Source organism: Leopardus geoffroyi, chromosome B4 (assembly GCF_018350155.1).
Source record: "Leopardus geoffroyi isolate Oge1 chromosome B4, O.geoffroyi_Oge1_pat1.0, whole genome shotgun sequence".
Classification (NCBI taxonomy): Eukaryota; Metazoa; Chordata; class Mammalia; order Carnivora; family Felidae; genus Leopardus; species Leopardus geoffroyi.
Window position 1 is genome coordinate 64,137,607 of NC_059341.1, and position 17,738 is coordinate 64,155,344.

At 42.2% G+C, this 17,738-nt stretch overlaps 1 protein-coding gene, 1 long non-coding RNA gene and 1 other non-coding gene across 6 annotated transcripts in view; 1 reads left to right on the forward strand and 2 right to left on the reverse strand.

Annotated features, from left to right (window-relative positions):
* The window catches only part of SINHCAF (SIN3-HDAC complex associated factor), a 31,559-nt gene extending 17,380 nt beyond the window's left edge, over positions 1–14,179 (reverse strand). The window contains exon 1 of one of the 4 annotated variants that reach the window (XM_045463537.1): positions 13,992–14,179. The gene's annotated coding sequence lies outside the window, so the exon portion shown is untranslated. Of the gene's footprint in view, positions 1–11,656; positions 11,834–12,067; positions 12,134–13,646; positions 13,826–13,991 lie in introns of those variants that run through there. The other 3 variants (XM_045463540.1, XM_045463538.1, XM_045463539.1) reach the window with 3 other exon arrangements.
* On the forward strand, positions 4,675–4,777 carry LOC123592254. The gene has a single exon (XR_006709654.1). It is a non-coding gene; the product is annotated as a U6 spliceosomal RNA (small nuclear RNA).
* Positions 14,180–15,204: 1,025 nt separating the features above from the next.
* On the reverse strand, positions 15,205–16,035 carry LOC123591093. Its single transcript, XR_006709116.1, has 2 exons — positions 15,961–16,035; positions 15,205–15,581 (listed from the first exon to the last, which is right to left on the reverse strand). It is a non-coding gene; the product is annotated as an uncharacterized LOC123591093 (long non-coding RNA).
* Between the last annotated feature and the right edge of the window lie 1,703 nt (positions 16,036–17,738).

Below are 17,738 nucleotides of genomic sequence, written 5' to 3' on the forward strand. Positions count from 1 at the left end.
TCCAGAAGGTCAAAAGTCCACACTTCCTCTTACAGCTTCATCAATGACTCTAGAAAACTTCAGCCTCCCTTCTCAGCAAGGACAAAGGAAGTACAGCAAGAAAGGCCAGTTCATTCCATTAATACACAGACCAAATCCTATTACAACAGATAGATTCCTATCTCTCCCCTCACAATCCCCTACCGTTTCCACAAATAAACATGCCAACAAAACCAAACAGTATTTGAAAAACAAAACAAAACAAAAAACACAGCATTCGAGTAGGAACTACTGCCTGGATTGACCAAGAAACCAGTTTGTGCCAGTCATTATGCTTGGGTTAATCGTAACCCTAAGAAATGTTAGGGTTATAGCTAAATACTGAGACTTTCCTTTTTATAATCAGCTACTGTGAATCAAGTGTTCATCTTCAATATGATTTTTTTAAATTTACTTTAATACTTTTTTTTTTTAGTTTATTTATTTTTGAGGGGCGGGGGGGAAGGGCAGAGAGGGAGAGAGAGCAAGAATCAAAAGCAGGCTTGGCACCATCAGTACTCAAACTCCCGATCCAGGAGATCACGACCTGAGCCCAAGAGCCCCTTCAGTATGATTTCTTTGTTGGTGGGGATCTCCACAAAACTTACCCAACAGCCCTGCAAGACATCCCATTCTTCAGATTTAATAATATTCGTCTTTACATACCAGGCAAAATAAAATAGCCTGGTATCTTCTGACTGATCCTTTATGCAGCTCTGTGACTTTACGTTCGTCCTAATAAAATTCAGCTTAAATATCTGAAAGTGGTCTAAATCCTAGGTCCACACTCTTCCAAGCAGTGTTAAATGCAGTAAGGTGCAAGGCACTTGCCCTGATGCAACACACAAGTAGCATATGAACCTTTTAATGGATGATTACTTAATAAACTTATTAAACCTTTTCTGAGCTTATTCCTGCACTCGAGAGGCACCTGGGAATCTGCAGCAAATACACAGGGGTTTCATTTTGGGCTTTGTTTACAGCAACCCAGTTAAGCAGTGGTTGGTGTTTAACCATTTTGAGCTTTGCGGAGCCCAGAGACTAATGAAAGCATTTTCACAGAATCTATAGACCTACATGTGTTAAAAACTAACAAACAAGAAAAAACCCTACCTAATCTCCAGAGGAAAATTAAGGGCACAAAATGACTCTGAAAGCAAGTGATTTTTAGTATTTTTTTAATGTTTATTTTTGAGAGAGAGAGCATGAGCAGGGAGGGGCAGAGAGAGGAAGACAGAATCCCGAGCAGAATCCGTGCTGTCAGCAGAGCCTGATGTGGGGCTCGAACTCACGTACTGTGAGAACATGACCTGAACCAAAGACAAGAGTCAGACACATAACCAACTCAGGCACCCAGGCACCCCCTAACTTACTTTTTATATCGAGAAGGAAGTAGGTAAGCAAGACACAATTTGATTTTAAACTTGGGATTTCGTTATTTCAACAAACCTGGTGGTTCTTTAGAATACTTCTTTCCTAGTTCCACAGATGTACAATATTAAATGATTCCTCCAGAACAATTTATTTGTTCAAATGACACTGTAAACTGTTAAAGTATTTGTGACTTTAAAAAAAAAATTTTTTTTAATGTTTGTTTATTTTTGAGGCAGAGACAGAGCATGAACGGGGGAGGGCCAGAGACACAGAATCTGAAACAGGCTCCAGGCTCTGAGCTGTCAGCACAGAGCCCCATGCAGGGCTTGAACTCAGGGACCACAAGATCATGACCTGAGCCAAAGTCAGACGCCTAATGGACTGAGCCACCCAGGCGCCCCTATTTGTGACTTTTGTATCTATTCTCATAGGCATCACATTAATTCAGCAGTTTAAAAAAATTTTTTTTTAATGTTTGTTTATTTCTGAGAGAGAGTGAGGAGAGCACAAGTGGGGGAGGGGCAGAGAGGGAGGGTTACAAAGAATCCCAAGCAGGCTCCAGGCTCTGAGCTGTCAGCACAGAGCCCGACGCCAGGCTCGAACCCACGAACCGCGAGATCATGACCTGAGCCGAAGTTAGACTCTTAACCAAATGAGCCACCCAGGCGCCCCTAATTCAGCAGTTTTAATAGAAGGAAGCTATTACCATCTGCTCCCTAATTGATGAATAATTATAGAAGAGAGTGGACACATACAATCTCGCTCTTAAGCATGTGGGGAAAACAGAAGAAAATTAAGTTTTGAGATAGAGCCAAAAATGAGTAAAGACTTAAAATGATTATTAAAAACTGCCATTTGTCTTCTAAAATTAGATAATGGTGATGGATGCAAAACTCTGTAAATATACTAAAAACCACTGAATTGCATACTTTAAAAGTGAATTTTACAGTGTGTGAATTATATCTCAGTAAGCTTGTTTTTAAAAATGAAAATAGGGATGCCTAGGTGGCTCAGTCAGTTAAGCATCTGACTTCAACTCAGGTCATGATTTCAAGGTTTTTGAGTTTAAGCCCCGCACTGGGCTCTGTGCTGACAGCTCAGAGCATGGAGCCTGCTTTGGATTCTGTGTCTCCCTCTCACTATGCCTCTCCCCCACTCACTCTAGGACTCTCTCTCTCAAAAATAAATAAACATTAGGGGCGCCTGGGTGGCACAGTCGGTTAAGCGTCCGACTTCAGCCAGGTCGCGATCTCGCGGTCCGTGAGTTCGAGCCCCGCGTCAGGCTCTGGGCTGATGGCTCAGAGCCGAGCCTGTTTCCGATTCTGTGTCTCCCTCTCTCTCTGCCCCTCCCCCGTTCATGCTCTGTCTCTCTCTGTCCCAAAAATAAATAAACGTTGAAAAAAAATTAAAAAATAAATAAATAAATAAAATAAATAAACATTAAAAAAAAAAGTCTCTAGCGGGTGAGGATGGAGGTTGTGGAGAAATGGGAACCCTCTTGCGCTGCCAGTAGGAATGCAAACTGGGGCAGTTGCTCTGGAAAACAGTATGAAGGTTCCTCAAAAAATTAAAAATAGAACTACCCTATGACCCAGCAATAGCACTACTAGGAATTTACGCAAGGAATACAGGAGTGCTGATACACAACAGCATATGTACCCCCAAACTTTGTAGCAGCACTTTCAACAACAGCCAAATTATGGAAAGAGCCTAAATGTCCATCAACTGATGAATGGATGATAAAGATGTGGTTTATATATACAAAGGAATTTTACTTGGCAATGAGAAAGAATGAAATCATGCCATTTGCAGCAATACGGATGGAACTGGAAGGTATTATGCTGAGTGAATTAAGTCAATAAGAGAAGGACAGATATCATAAGTTTTCACTCATGTGTGTCTTGAGAAACTTAACAGAAGTCCATGGGGGAAGGGAAGGGGAAAGAAAGTTATAAACAGAGAGGGAGGGAGGCAAACCACAAGAGACTCTTAAATACAGAGAAGAAACTGAGGGTGGATAGGGGGGTGGGGGAGAGGGAAAATGGGTGATGGCACGGAGGCGGGCACTTGTTAGGATGAGCACTGGGTGTTGTATGGAAGCCAATTTGACAATGAATTATATTAAAAATAATGATAAAAATAAAAAATCTTTAAAAAAAGACCTAATCTCTCTAAATTAATTAATTAATAAGAAAAGATGAAAAGAAAGAAAAGAAAATAGACTAGGGCACCTGGGTAGCTCAGTGGGTTTCAGCTCAGGTCATGATCTCATGGGTTCATGGGTTTGAGCCCCAAATCAGGCTCTGTGCTGACAGTTCAGAGCCTGCTTTGGATTCTACCCTGTGTCTCTGTCTCTCTCAAAATAAATGAATAAACTTTAAAAACAGAAATGAAAACAGACTGGGTTACGAATTCTCATGTCTTTATATATCTTTGCAACCTCAATATCTAGAATAATGCCAGTCACTTAGTAGGTACTCAATAAACGTGCTGATTCAACTTTTTTAAAAAGTTGTTTTTTAAAAAAGTTGTTTATACAACATTTCATGTTTTACAAGGCACTTTCATTAACATTATTTCTTTGGCTGCTATCAGCAAACAACCACAAATTTTAAAAAACAGTCAGGAGCACCTGGGTGGCTCAATCAGGTAAGCATCTGACTCCCTATTTCGACTCAGGTCATGATCTCATGGTTTGTGGGTTCAAGCTCCACATCATGGGGGGCTGTGCGCTGACAGGGCAGAGCCTGCTTGGGATTCTCTCTCTGCCCCCTCTCCTGCTCGCATGCACACTCTCAATATTAAAAAAAAAAAAAAAAAAAACTGTAACAAACACGAGTCAACCAGCTAAATTACTGTTCTGTCCAAATTAATTCAATCTCCCAAAGTTAACAAGATTAAATGGTTAAGTCAGCAAAAACTAGAAGAGAAATAACTGTAATTATATGGGCAAATATTGTAACATAGACAACAAAAAGTGAATTTTTGAAAATGCAATCATTAATTCTAAAATATGATTAATTGGTTGGTTTTTTTTTCACTTTAAAGCTGTACATTTCATATAAATCTAATGATCAAATTAACGAAAGGATGGGGAATGCAACCTTAGTGTTAAAACAAGGAAAGTGTGGGGGCAAACTGTTTAAAAAAAAAAAAAAGGAGCAAATCTATTCTTTATTTATTTATAAAGTAATCTGTAGGCCCTACATGGGGGGCTTGAACTCATGCTCTTGCCAATTGACTGAGCCAGCCAGCAGCCCCATCGAAAGGACCAATTCTAGTGTGATTTGGCAGCACATATACTAAAACTGGAACAATACAGAGAAGATTAGCACGGGCCCTGCGCAAGGATGACACGCAAATTTGTGAAGCGTCGCATATTTTTTGGAAACAAATTTGACAATATATATTAAAAAAAAATGATAAAGGAGAAAAAAAAGGACCAATTCTAAAGAGATTATGAAGCCAAAGAGCAGGGATGATATATTTTACACTTAATTCAACACACATAGGTTTACTAAGTGCAATGTAATATAAATGGAAACAAAAGGAATCTTCACAGCAATAGCTAATATTGAAGGTATAATATTTAATTCTAAGTTTAAAGATGATCTTTTAACAACACTAAATTCACTTTAAGCCTGACTTTAATCAGGAAACAGTATCAAGAGGGGGACCTGAGTGGCTCAGTCAGAAGAGCATGCAACTCTTGATCATAGGGTCAGGAGTTCGAGCCCCATGTTGGGTGTAGAGATTACGTAAATAAATAAAACTTTTTTTAACAAGGAAACAGTATGAAGAGTAGTAAAATGCAAATTTTAAAGTTTTTAAGTACCCTTTTAAATATGGAATTGGAGACAGGGAGGTGAAGAACTTAATTCTGCAGAGTATTGTCTTATCTTTTAAATCTTACAAGGGTGATAATTTAACATCAAGGAAAACAGATTTATTTTGTTATGATAAATACAACATCCAATAGGCTCACCTTTTCTGGTACACTTTGAAGGACACCAATAGTTCCTCCTAAATATAATAACTTCCCAATTCCACTTTCTAGATTCCTTTCAGGATGTAAAGTTTTTCTTACTTTCAAAAATACCTTTCAAAACTCAAAATGCAAGGGGCGCCCGGGTGGCTCAGTCGGTTGAGCGTCCGACTTCGGTTCAGGTCATGACCTCACGGTTGGTGGGTTCGAGCCCCGCGTCGGGCTCTGTGCTGACAGCTCAGAGCCTGGAGTCTGCTTTGGAGTCTGTGTCTCCCTCTCTCTGTGCCCCTCCCCCACTTGTGCTCTGTCTCTGTCTCTCTCAAAAATAAACATTTAAAAAAAGTTAAAAAAAGAAAAAAGAATGTAATAGATATGTAACGTGTGCACATGGGAACTATCCAAGATATCTTGTCTGTAATATTAAGCAAGTTGAGTAACAACTATACAGTACAATCCCATAATGGGTTTTTTAAATGGGACTTTAAGTACATAAACTGACTTTCTAAAATGTATTTTTAAAAACGAATAACTAGTGGTTGCCTCTGAGGGAAGCAAGAATGAAGGAAGATTACTTTCACTTTACTCCCTTCTAGCACCATGCCCCAAAACCTTAGTTATCATCGCACACCTTGACTTAACCAAAGTGGTAGTAGCTGAAATAGCTCAGAGAGCTTAAACAAACTTCCTCAAAGACATACAGATGGAGAGATACCCAGTGGGAAACATAGTCCACAGCAGAGAGTACAAAATAGACATAGAGTAGAATGGGAAGGAAGCTGCAAAGAGACAAGCAAAAGATTTGTAAAGTGGGAAGGAAGCAGCAGTGAACAAAGACAAAAGGAACCAAGCAACCAAAGACAACTTTGAAGTGAAGGAGATGGCATTTCTTTAGAGCTGAACTTTAAATGACAGGATGATGGGAAAGGAAGAGATATAAACACGAAAAAAACACCCATGATCAAAAGTTATGAGCAACCCTTAGTTGCTGTAATTTTTAATGCCACCCGCGACACCATTTTTAGTCAGTGGTATGCTATCTTTAATCACCTGTAAGTACAGGATCCAGTAAACACTAACAGTGTAACTGGAGCAACACTTCACATAAAGAGTCAAACAGGACTAAGTGTGTTTTGTGTTCTGCTGCTAGGCCACTTGGTTGCAATGTGCCCTAACAATAAGACCTGTGTCATCAGCGCTTAAGGAACGTCATGGAGCTATTGAACACGATTATTTCCTCTTACCTGTTTCCAGACACTAGTCCACATCCCAGCATCAGAAGTTCTGAATTTACTTTTCTCACTTTTAAGGGACAAATTTTAACTTGCCTAGAGGAAAACTGAGAAAGGATGGTAGACCCCACCTGTTTGCCAATGGCTTCTCCAAAAATGCACCTAGTCTCTGAGAAATTATACGGTAAAGTATTTATTATGGCTGTCTACGAAACCCACACTTAGCAGAAGAATGTAGAACTCATCCTACAGGAAAGAGGTCAAACTCAGAAATAAAGTCTTCAACTGAAATAGCATAGGTTAAAAATTAAAAAATCACAAATCCAGGTCTCTGGAGTTTCAGACAGTGTAAAAAAAATACTAGGTCCTCCCATTTTGATAGTGTGAAAAAACACTGGATATGCCGATTCTAGATTAAGAGTGATTCCAGTGGATGAAAAAACTGTAAAGGTTGGGGAGATAGTATTAATCTTCTCTTAGATGATTAAGCAAATAATCAGTTAAGAAATGTAACTACAGTTGAGTCTGGTGAAAAAAGCACTATAATGAGTCAAGTTGGGAGTCTAAGTCTGCGTTTGTCTTTACAACTGACTAGGAAGTCACTTCTAATTTTATTTGCCCCTCTGCAATATTAGGGTGAAATCTCACTTCCACTTTCCAGGGATGCTGTGAATCAAGAATATGAAAATACCGGTGTCTATATACCACTTATTCCCTTGAACTTATAGGACACACAGAAATACAAACTCAAGGCACCAGGGTGGCTCAGTCAGTTAGGTGTCCAATTATTGATTTCGGCTCAGGTCATGATTTCACAGTTCATGGAATCAATCCCTGCGTCAGGCTCTTCACTGACAGCACGGGGCCTGCTTGGGATTCTCCCTCCCTGTCTCTCTACCTCTCCCACAATCACACTCTCTCTCTCTCTCTCAAAATAAATAAATAAACATTTTTAAAAAATATATAAACACTATCCCAGGATATGTCCAACAAATTAAACTAAGGGTAGAATCCTGATTTCTGAAGGCTTTCTTTTAAGTTCCGGTTTGTGCGAAGAGAAACTTGGGTCTTTTCTAGGAGATTTTAACATCATGAAATTGGACTATATTCATTCTGTGAAGCTGTTCTCCTTTCTGAACTTGAGAAAAATGTTAAGAAAGGGGGTATAGCCATACATATCTGGTCTGACCCAAACCGCAGAAAATTTCCTTAAGCTGTCTGACCCTTCCATTTCCTCACCTATAAAATAAGGATAAATCCCAACTCTTCTGAGTACGATCTGTAAAGCACCAACACAAGGACTGGCAAGTCCCAACCTTTAAACACTCTAAATTAATTACATAATCTTCTCTCCCAAACATGTTCCTCCAGTGTTCACCTAACCTTGGTCATCACATATACAGTCACACAAAAAATCTGGAAGTCAACTGGGCTCTCCTTTCTCATCTTCTGCATGACCCTCAACATGTCCACTATGAAATCCTTAAAAATTCTGTTTCTTCCTTCACTTCTCTGGTCCATGTCTCTTCTGTCCCTGCTGCCTATTTGTCCTTCATCGTGGTGCTGGAGCCTCATAACCGACTTCCTCAGAACCTTCAAACAGGGGATCCCTTCTTAAAGCTCAAACAATCATCTCTTCCAAAGTATCAACATGGGCTTCAGGATAATATCTAAACTTCTTGGCAAGAAATGCAAAGCTTTTCAGGATCTGGCCCTGCCTACCAGCTGCTCCGAACTTGGAATCCTGATATTCCAGGATTGCCAAACCAACTTTATTAACTAGCCACATCTCTACTCAGGTTGTTTTACCTGAGATGGTTTCTCCCTCGTCCCCTTAACTCAGGAATTAAGAATTTTTAACAAAATCTGTCTATATGTGTATTGTAACACCTAACACAAGATTTTCACATACTTGTTTGCTCTATTATCTCCTCTACTCAATGGTAAACTGTTGCAAGGCAGGAACTAAGTCTTATATTACAACCAGGTGCTGACTGTACATGGTATACAGACACTGGCAGAACTTGTTAATACCTGAAGACTGGGATAGGCAAAACAGATCTGAATAGTATATTTAATGCACAGAATGGGAAACTGTCCACAATAAAGAGGTGTATTTAAAAACTAGTGTTTTTAATTTAATGGAGTCATTTTTCTTTAACATTTAGTCTAGAGACTTTTGTATAAAAAAAATTGTGAGGTTCAAAGCTTTACAGGAAATGTAAACCAAGTGAATTACTTTAATTAGAGAAGATTAATAATAAATAACTCAATGCTTTCATAACAACTGGTAGAAAAATACTTATTGCTTATTTGAAGCAAGTATGTGGGGAGGAAAAGATCAGGGGCAAAATAAATCTCCAAACGAGAGCTGTTTAAACTCACCATACATTAACATGAACCAAATTAAAATAACATTAAAACAAATCAAACTTATAATAGGTGGAAACAATACAAAGCTAGAAACGCATCATTTTAGATTAACTGCAACTTTCGTACTTCTGGTGCAAAAAGAAAACCTCCCTTGAAAACAAACTGCCTTCTCTTGGACTAGATGCATTTCCAGATCATTTCCATAATACAGAAAATCTTAGTTGCAGACTCAACTAAAACAGAAACTGAAGAGCTAAAAGACAATGAAATATTTTCAATTTATAACCTCCCAGAGTCAAAATTAAGTATGGGAAATCCAGGTCTCTTGTGGACAAGAGAAATCAGGAAAACAGAAAACGGCATCCTCTCCATTTCCACAAGAGTTTTTGATGTAAAATGGTCGAATCAGAATAATGTCTTCCCAGAACCAGTTTCTGAAGGTGGGGAAGAGGGCCAAAGATACTCATTCTTTCCACTCAACATTTACTGAATATTTCCCCCAGCAATGTCACTGGCCCCAGGCCTCAGTTTTGTCTCCTGTAAAATGTCTATTCCCAAAGTTGTGAGAACAGCCAGTATTTACCAAGCATATTACCTGCTTAATTATTTACAACCTTATGAAGTAGGTATTGCTATTTTGCAGATGACCACAAAGTGACTTATTTAACATGAGCACAGCCTTGCAACCTAGGCATTTTAACTCAAGACTTCCAAACTAACTAGTACTTCAACGAAGGTGTTCCCTTCTTTCTCAGCCAATTATATTCCCAGCACCAGTAAGGAAGAAAAAAAGTTATATTTTTGAAGCAACCTACTATGTGTTGGCATGGTAAATTAACTAACTTGTCCTAGTAAAGCTTATGAAGTTGGTTTAGATTTCAAATTAAGCTTAAGCTTTCACCAGTGAAAAACTGATTTTACATGGAAAATCATTATCAAATTGCTTTTTCACATAAATCTGCTAGAGTCTGAGCCCCATGAGCCAGCTTTTTCTAGGGCCTCATGACAACTCGGGGAAAAAAAAACGAGCCATCCAGGTTCCAGATCTACAGTTAAGAAAACTATGCAACAGCAGTCTTGAGGCCTGCTGCCCACCAAGGTTCTAGAATATACTACCTATTGAACTTTTCATCACCGAACTCCCGCAAAAAGTAATGCAAGAAGGAAAACAGTAGACCTTGTCTATTGGTCTTTCCCACTCTCAACTCATTCACCTTGATAAACTAAATCTCTGTTGCACATATCATGTGATATTTAAAACAAAAATTAAGCTCTATTGTATTTGAAATTTCCCAGGATATTGAAATTCTAGCTGTAAACCCAGGTATAAAATACTGATTAAGAAAACAAATGAACGAATCTTAGTGTGCTTACAAAACATCTCTAATGCATCTTAAATAATCACAGAGAAATAAATGCCCAAAGGGAAAGCCATACAAAGTTTTTCACTTTCTTGACATGTTCTTTCTATCCACTGCAGATATGTACTGTTACTATAGTATTAAAAGTTGCCTTTAAGTATTTGTACTTTGGTCACCAAAACATGGGAGAAACATGTCTGTTTAATAACAAAACAATGAGAAGCACAATCTGTACAGATTTTTGGTCTGGGTGTGGCATCTAAAGATACTATTTTCTGGTAACGACCACTTTTAGATTCTAACCCTTAAACATGATCCAAATGCAGGAGAAATCAGGAAAGCAGCAGCAGATACAGTGCTGCTTATCGGATGTCTAGACTGCAGGCAAACCCCAAATACCAAAGAAGCATCCATGTGTCAAACCAGCATAATTTTTGAGCTATGCCTGGGGCCACATACCAAAAAAAAAAAAAAAAAAAAAAAAGATTGGCTTGAAAAGAAAATCTAATAGGGGTAACCAGAAGGTCAACCCCAGTTTATAGGAACTAGGAAGAAGCTAGCAGGGACATCCAGCCTTTTACCCTGTCACCCCCCGCCCCCCCCCCCGCAGCTTCCTTCCCAACCCCCATATAAAATCTCCAAGGCCCAATTCTCCACGTGCTAGCTTCTTCAAGGTCATCCTAAGATAAAGCAGTGAACAATCACCAAACATTGAGCCGGCATACCTTTAGGGCAAAGGGGCGATTTTCCCCTTCCTCAAATCATTATATAAATATTTTAAATGCCATCAGGCTTTTCTCCAACTCCTACGGAAACAAACTCCCAGACTTTAATTTAATTTAGATTGAGCAACTAAAAAAACGTGTTCGGTTTTGCGACATACATTATTAAAAGGCTTTTCAAGTCTGGCAAACTCCAGTACAAAAACAGGTGCTTTCAGTGTACTTCTAATGACAAGGTCAAACTCATATTTTTAATTACTAAAATTAAAAGGAAGAAAAAAGTTTTTTTCTTTTTAATCTTCCTTAGGACAACCCGAGGTGTGGGGGCAGGGGGAGTATTGCTGGGGTAAAGCTGTCTCGCACAGGATCCGTGTTGTTCTAATCACTAATTCCTAGTCTTCCCAGTTGTCTGTAGTTACCCAAGGTTAGACGAGAAAATAAAAACAAAGAAATCTACTAGGTCTCGTTACCAGAACAAACTCTGCACCGCCCTGCCACCGCAATAAACCAACCCCACCCGCAACCAAAACAAACCTCGCCCCTCCCGGATCCCCCTCCCACACGTAAACACACAAAGAAAACAGCGGCACGCACAATTCAGCCACAGTCCTCACTTCCCTTTGTAGGACAACGGGGAGCACCGAAACTTCCCCACGGTGGTTTTTTCGTGTGTCGTCGGGGCTGGGTCCCCTGAAAGCGCGAGCCACGGCTCGGCTACGAGGGTTTGGGGGTGCTCGCCGCATGCGCCGGCTTCCACGAAAGCAGCAAAATGCCTCTCCCCAGTCCTCCTGCGGCCCTCGCCGCCCCCCCACCCCCAACGCGCTTCCCCCTCGGGCAAGCGATGACGGCCGAGAGAGGCACCACGGCAGCAAATAGAAACGCTCCCCGGTGGGTTTGTTGGTAAATAGAACAACTTGGGTCGGGAAGAAAGTTCCTGCGGAGAGCCGCTCGCCTGGGCGAGGGCGGCAGGAGGTGACCCGCGTCCCTCGCCGCCTCCTCCCTCACCTGCGCCGGAACAACGGGCCCCCGCGCACGCCCGCCCGCCCGCCCGGCGCCTCCCGCAGGCCGCGCCTCCCGCACGCCGCGCTGCCGGGGCTTGTTCCTCCTCATGGCTTTGCCCTGACGTAATTCAAACATGGCAACAGTTCGACTTCAAAGGCGAATCCATAGACCTCCCAGACACAAGCTCCGGACCACGGGTAACGGGCCAAGAAGTCGGGGCCACAATCTCCCGGCCCCTCGGCTGTCGCGGCCCTCGACGACCGTGCTGAAGAGCGGGGGTCCCGAGACCGCCGCCCCCCCGCCCGCCCGGAGCGCAGAGCACGCCGCTCTCCGCGCACCAGCATGGCACCTCATGCGAGCACCGCCGCCAAAGTTTCCCCGCGAGGGGCTGAGGGACAAAAGCCCCTCTCGAAACTCGCCCGAAGTTAGGGGGGCCTGGCCCACACGGCCCTCCGCCCGGCGGCCGCCCCGAGAGCCGGCGGGGCCCGCACGGGCACATGCAGCTCTTTGTTTTCTGTCCAGCCGGGCGCTGCCTACGTGCAGCATCAGGGATGTCGGATTGTTTCTCAGAGGCGAGACACTTGACGATCACCCCGGGGAGAGGTCCAGACCCCGCGCCCCGAGAGTCCGGAGCCTCTCACCCCGTCCTCCCCTCAGCAGCAGGCCCATTTAATCAAAGTTTTGCAGTGTCCTTGATGAGAAACACCGATTGCCCGCCCCGCATCAGCGGAGAGTTGGCGACTTTCACTCTGCTTTTTAAACTGGCAAGACGCCATCATCAGCAAATCACATTGTCCTGCCGGCCGGCCCCGACAGCGCCCGCATCTCGCTGCCGGCCCGGATCTGGACACTCACACAGACCTCCGGCGAAAACCAGGGTCGCAGCCCCAAGCACGTGGTCTGTCATGTAGAGCACAAAAAGCAGTGCCCTCCGGAGTTCTCTCACTCCTTCGGCGCAGACAACGCCGTTGCCTCCATCCCCAAGTCAACTTGGCTATGACTGGCCATCTTAAGCCGCACGCAGTCGCCTCAGAAAGCCCTCACCGTGGCGCCCACATCTACGCTACAGGTGACTAAATTGCGAACAAAACTTGAGGCTCCACAGACACATCGGGCCCCCGCGCTGCCTGGGCGCGGTCCGGGGGGTGGGGGTGGGGGGGAGGCGTTTGGGAGCCGGGCTGCTTCAGAGCGGCCGCGTGTTGCTCTCATTGTCGCATCCGCATCCCTCCGGAGTTCAGCAAACAACGCCACGCCGCGTGCACTCCGGCCACCCCCGGCGCTGACCCAAAAGGCCGATTTAAACCCTCTCACGCCCGCCGGCTCGCAAGTAGACGGCAACTTAAGTTTCCGAGCCTACGGCGCTCATTGTCCACCCTTCTCAAACAGGCGCAGGGGGGCTGCAACGAAACTAAACCACGAGGTTCAACCACGGCGCCCGACCACTCCCGAGGCGCGCGCCCACGCGGATGCACCGGCCCCGGGCCCCTTCGCGATTGCCAGCAAGTCGTTTTCCTCTTGGGCCTTCCAGCCACCCGCCTCCTTTTCGCCAGAGAACACTACGGCTAAGAAAAGTCATTGTCACCTTCAACGTGGATCCCTCAACTCCGGCGACTCCTCAGTCGTTTGCAGCCTCCACTCACTTCCCCCACCCCAAGACTTTCGGTTTGCCTCCACTACCCTACCCAATTAGAAAAGGCAAACTAAACGTGTATACAAAAGAACTCGGGGTCTGAAGATCACGAGAACATTGCTCCCAGCAATGCCATCTCCAAGACAAAACTTCCTGTGCGTGCGTGTGTATGTGTGCGTGTGTGTGTGGAAGGACTGGGGGGTGGGGGGGGAGGTGAAAAGAGAAAAAAAAAAAACACTCTGAAATCAAAGCCTCGTGAGACAGTTTTGCACCAGAGTAATGGTTAGAGTCACTCACCTTCCAAAATCAGCCGTTCCACGCACAATAACGTTCCCGAGGTCTGGAGTGCACGCCAAGCCAGCCCCCCCCCCCCTTCTAATCGCTCCCTCCTCCTCAACTGCCTTGTCTAGAAAGATTGTCTCCTGCAGTTCTGCAGTTGCTACCGCTGGCCGGGAAGGTGTAGATTCCGCTTTCCCTCTGCGCACGCGCGTCTCCTGGTACAAAATTCTCCTGAATCGAACTTATTTGCATACGGGCGCGCGCGCGTTGAGGGCTGGGAGGGGAGAAGGCCCGGCGGCCGCGCGCGCTCCCGGGGCCTCTATTGTCCTTTTAAGGGGAGAAACGCCGCGGCGCGGGAAACGAGGCGGCCAGAGGGAAACGGGGGCGGGGACTGCTTACTACGGCTGACGTCACGTAAACAAACGCCCCCTGGCTGGAGGCTGCGGCGAAGGGGGAGTGGCGGGGTGGGAAAGGCGGAAAGGTTAGCAGTCTAGGGAGAACGTTCGGCTGCTTGACTTGCTCTCCACCCTGAAGTTCTTGGGGCGCACCATTTCGCATCGAAAAATAGTTTTGGAAGCTGTTTTTGCAAAATTCTCACACCTATGCCCAGTTTTTGGCTTGAGGCGACAGGGGAGGTGGTCTTGCAAGCACCCAGACGGAATTTATGCCTCCTACATTTCCTAAATTTTGTTTGAAGTTGGGTTTTTGAAGCTTTTTTTTTTTTAATCCTTTGGGACCAGAGGAGGCTCATTTTTCGTGCAGTTTTAATGAGTCGTTTAATAAAGTCCCATTTTGACATTTTATCCATTCACAAACTCCCGCCTGCCCTCCTCAAGCAGTAACCCAACCCATAACGATCCAATTTCCCACCCCCCCCCCCCAACTTTGGCCTCAAGATTTCAAGCCAGTCCGAGTTGAATGGTTGTTAATTTCCGTGGGAACAGTGTAGCTTTCCTAAAAGACTAGTCAGTGGAAAGCCAGTAATCTAGGAACATGCACACCTCCTCCAGCTGCTTGTAAAGGGTGTTCTATTCAACCAGAAATAATACCACTAACTGGTGGTCTTGGGAATGGAAAAAGTAGCCAAGGAAGTGCAGATTTTCCCTGGTGGAATATATAATAAACCAACAATCTAAACGCTTCCTGTCCCAGGAGGAAAGAAAAAAAACAAAAAAAAACAAAAAAAACCTGAAGTAACTCTTCTCATATAAAGTGGAAAATGAAAAAAGAATGATTTTGATACATCTTTATTTGGAGAACACAACTAACACCAATAGGCTGAGACCCTGATTTAATATGATAGAGGGAGGGTGGGGAGAGAGGAAGGATGTTTTTCCCAGAAACTTGATATTGTTCCCAAGCTACAAAAGTGTGGACATCAACCATAAAACTTAATCATCTGCTGACAGGTTTCACTGCTTTCACTGTAATGTCAACAATATGGATTTAAATAGATACTTCTGAACCACTAATTTAATTCAACAACCAATTCATAATACATGCACGACAAACCCACTTCTAGAGTCTGCAACTAATGTTTCTTCTTTTTCTTTGGGTCCTGTAACACAATATTTCTGTATCTGTATATGAAAACCATATATTAAATACCTGCAAAAGAGAAAAAAACAACACCCTCACTAAAATGTGAGCTCCCTCAGGGCAAGAATTTTATACTATATTCATTTTTGTACTCCAGTGCCTAAAACAGAGCACAGCAGATAATGAACTCTGAATAATTGCTTGTAAAGTAATAAATACATGGACATTTCCAAATTTATTATAGATTTATCTCAAATCAAAACAGCTTTACTTTAGTGTAGAATTTTTGTATTTAACCTAAAATGAGTTTGGAAGTTATAGTGCTCACCTCAATTAACATGATGTCTATGATGCCTGTTCCTATCATAATAAATAAAATGGAGTAGGCTTACTAGCTGTTGCTAGGCTTTCATTGGTAACAAGTTGGACCCGCAACATAAACACCTACCTTCATTTTGAAGAAAATTTTAGGAAGTTGTCCTGGGTTGTCTCACGTACTTATTTGGTTTATGACAGATCTTCTGAAAATAATTTCAAATTAGCACATGCTTTTTGCAAATATGAAAATTGCAAGTGTGATAATATTTTTCAAACTTCAATTATTGCTTATAGGATATATCCATGGGGCGCCTGGGTGGCGCAGTCGGTTAAGCGTCCAACTTCAGCCAGGTCACGATCTCGCGGTCCGTGAGTTCGAGCCCCGCGTCGGGCTCTGGGCTGATGGCTCGGAGCCTGGAGCCTGTTTCCGATTCTGTGTCTCCCTCTCTCTCTGCCCCTCCCCCGTTCATGCTCTGTCTCTCTCTGTCCCAAAAATAAATAAACGTTGAAAAAAAAAATTAAAAAAAAAAAAAAAAGGATATATCCATATATTTTATATAGACAGATAGATAATATAAAATTGTATCATGAATGCCTTTTCTCTTGAAAGTTTATGTAAAGAATATATACTGTAATTCAGGGATGGAATAGATTTAAATGTGTAAGCAATACAGGAATTACAGTATTTAGGATATAATGTTCAGATAAAAAAGTACCTGTAAGCGTCAGAGCTACTAAGTCAATATTGTACAGCAAGACTTCCTCAAAGTAGAGGTCTCAAAGTAGAGGTCAAGAAGTAATCTGGTAGTTTTTGTAGGAAAGGTAGCAAAAAAGTCCTTAAAAAAAAAGTTGAGTTTCTTAGAATCTTTAAAAAAAAAAAAAAAAGGAAAAGAACGTGTTATTTTTTAACAACCAGGTGCATTCCAAAGGTTCTTTTGTTCATTTTGTTACTTGAACATGTTGTTATGGCTGTCTCTATCCTGGGCCAAGAGCTCATTTATGGGCTACTTTAAAATACTGTTATATAAATAGCCCAAGTGAATTTTTCAAAAGAAAGAAAGAGAGAGAGCAGGAGGAAGGAAAGGAAAGGAAAGGAAAGGAAAGGAAAGGAAAGGAAAGGAAAGGAAAGGAAAGAAGGAAGGAAGGAAGGAAGGAAGGAAGGAAGGAAGGAAGGAAGGAAGGAAGGAAGGAAGAGAAATGAGGAAAGGAAGGAAGAGAAAAAGGAAAAGAAATAAAAAACCACTACCCAGAGCTGTCTGACATGTTACTGTATCCTCTTCCAGTCTCTCACTCTTGTGTATTTTGTTGTTATTCCTTAAATATTATTTTGTAACTAGCTCTTCTTTACTCAATATCATGAACATCTTTTTACGTCAATAAATTAATTTCTACAAATTTGTACATATGGCTCTAGCACAATTTATTCAAAGAACATCCCATCGTTGAACATTTAAAACTTTTTCTCTTCCTTCTTTTTTTTATATTAAAAGTAACAAGTGAAAAATATAATACATAAATTTGGATTATACTAGATTGAATTGCACAATGTTAAAAGTATTTGAGTATTTTTTTAACGACTATAGTGCTATGTTAAACTCACACTGAGTTCTCAAAAATAATGAAACTGAAAATATAGAAAAATTGAAATTGAAAATAAGTTACCAGATACTCTGGTTAAGCCAACCACCTTCCTTATAGTATATTATCCCCACTGTAGAATTATCCCTAGTGCCTAAACATTTTTATTCATTTAGCAAACATTTAAAAATCATAACTATGTGCCAGATAGTAAAACCATTTCAGAAGTAGAGGAGCTCAAGCCCTCCTTACCTCTTCTGACTTATTTCTGTATCATTCTATTTGCTACTTTTTCTTTGGTAACATTTATTGCCTTCTTTTGAGACTTAA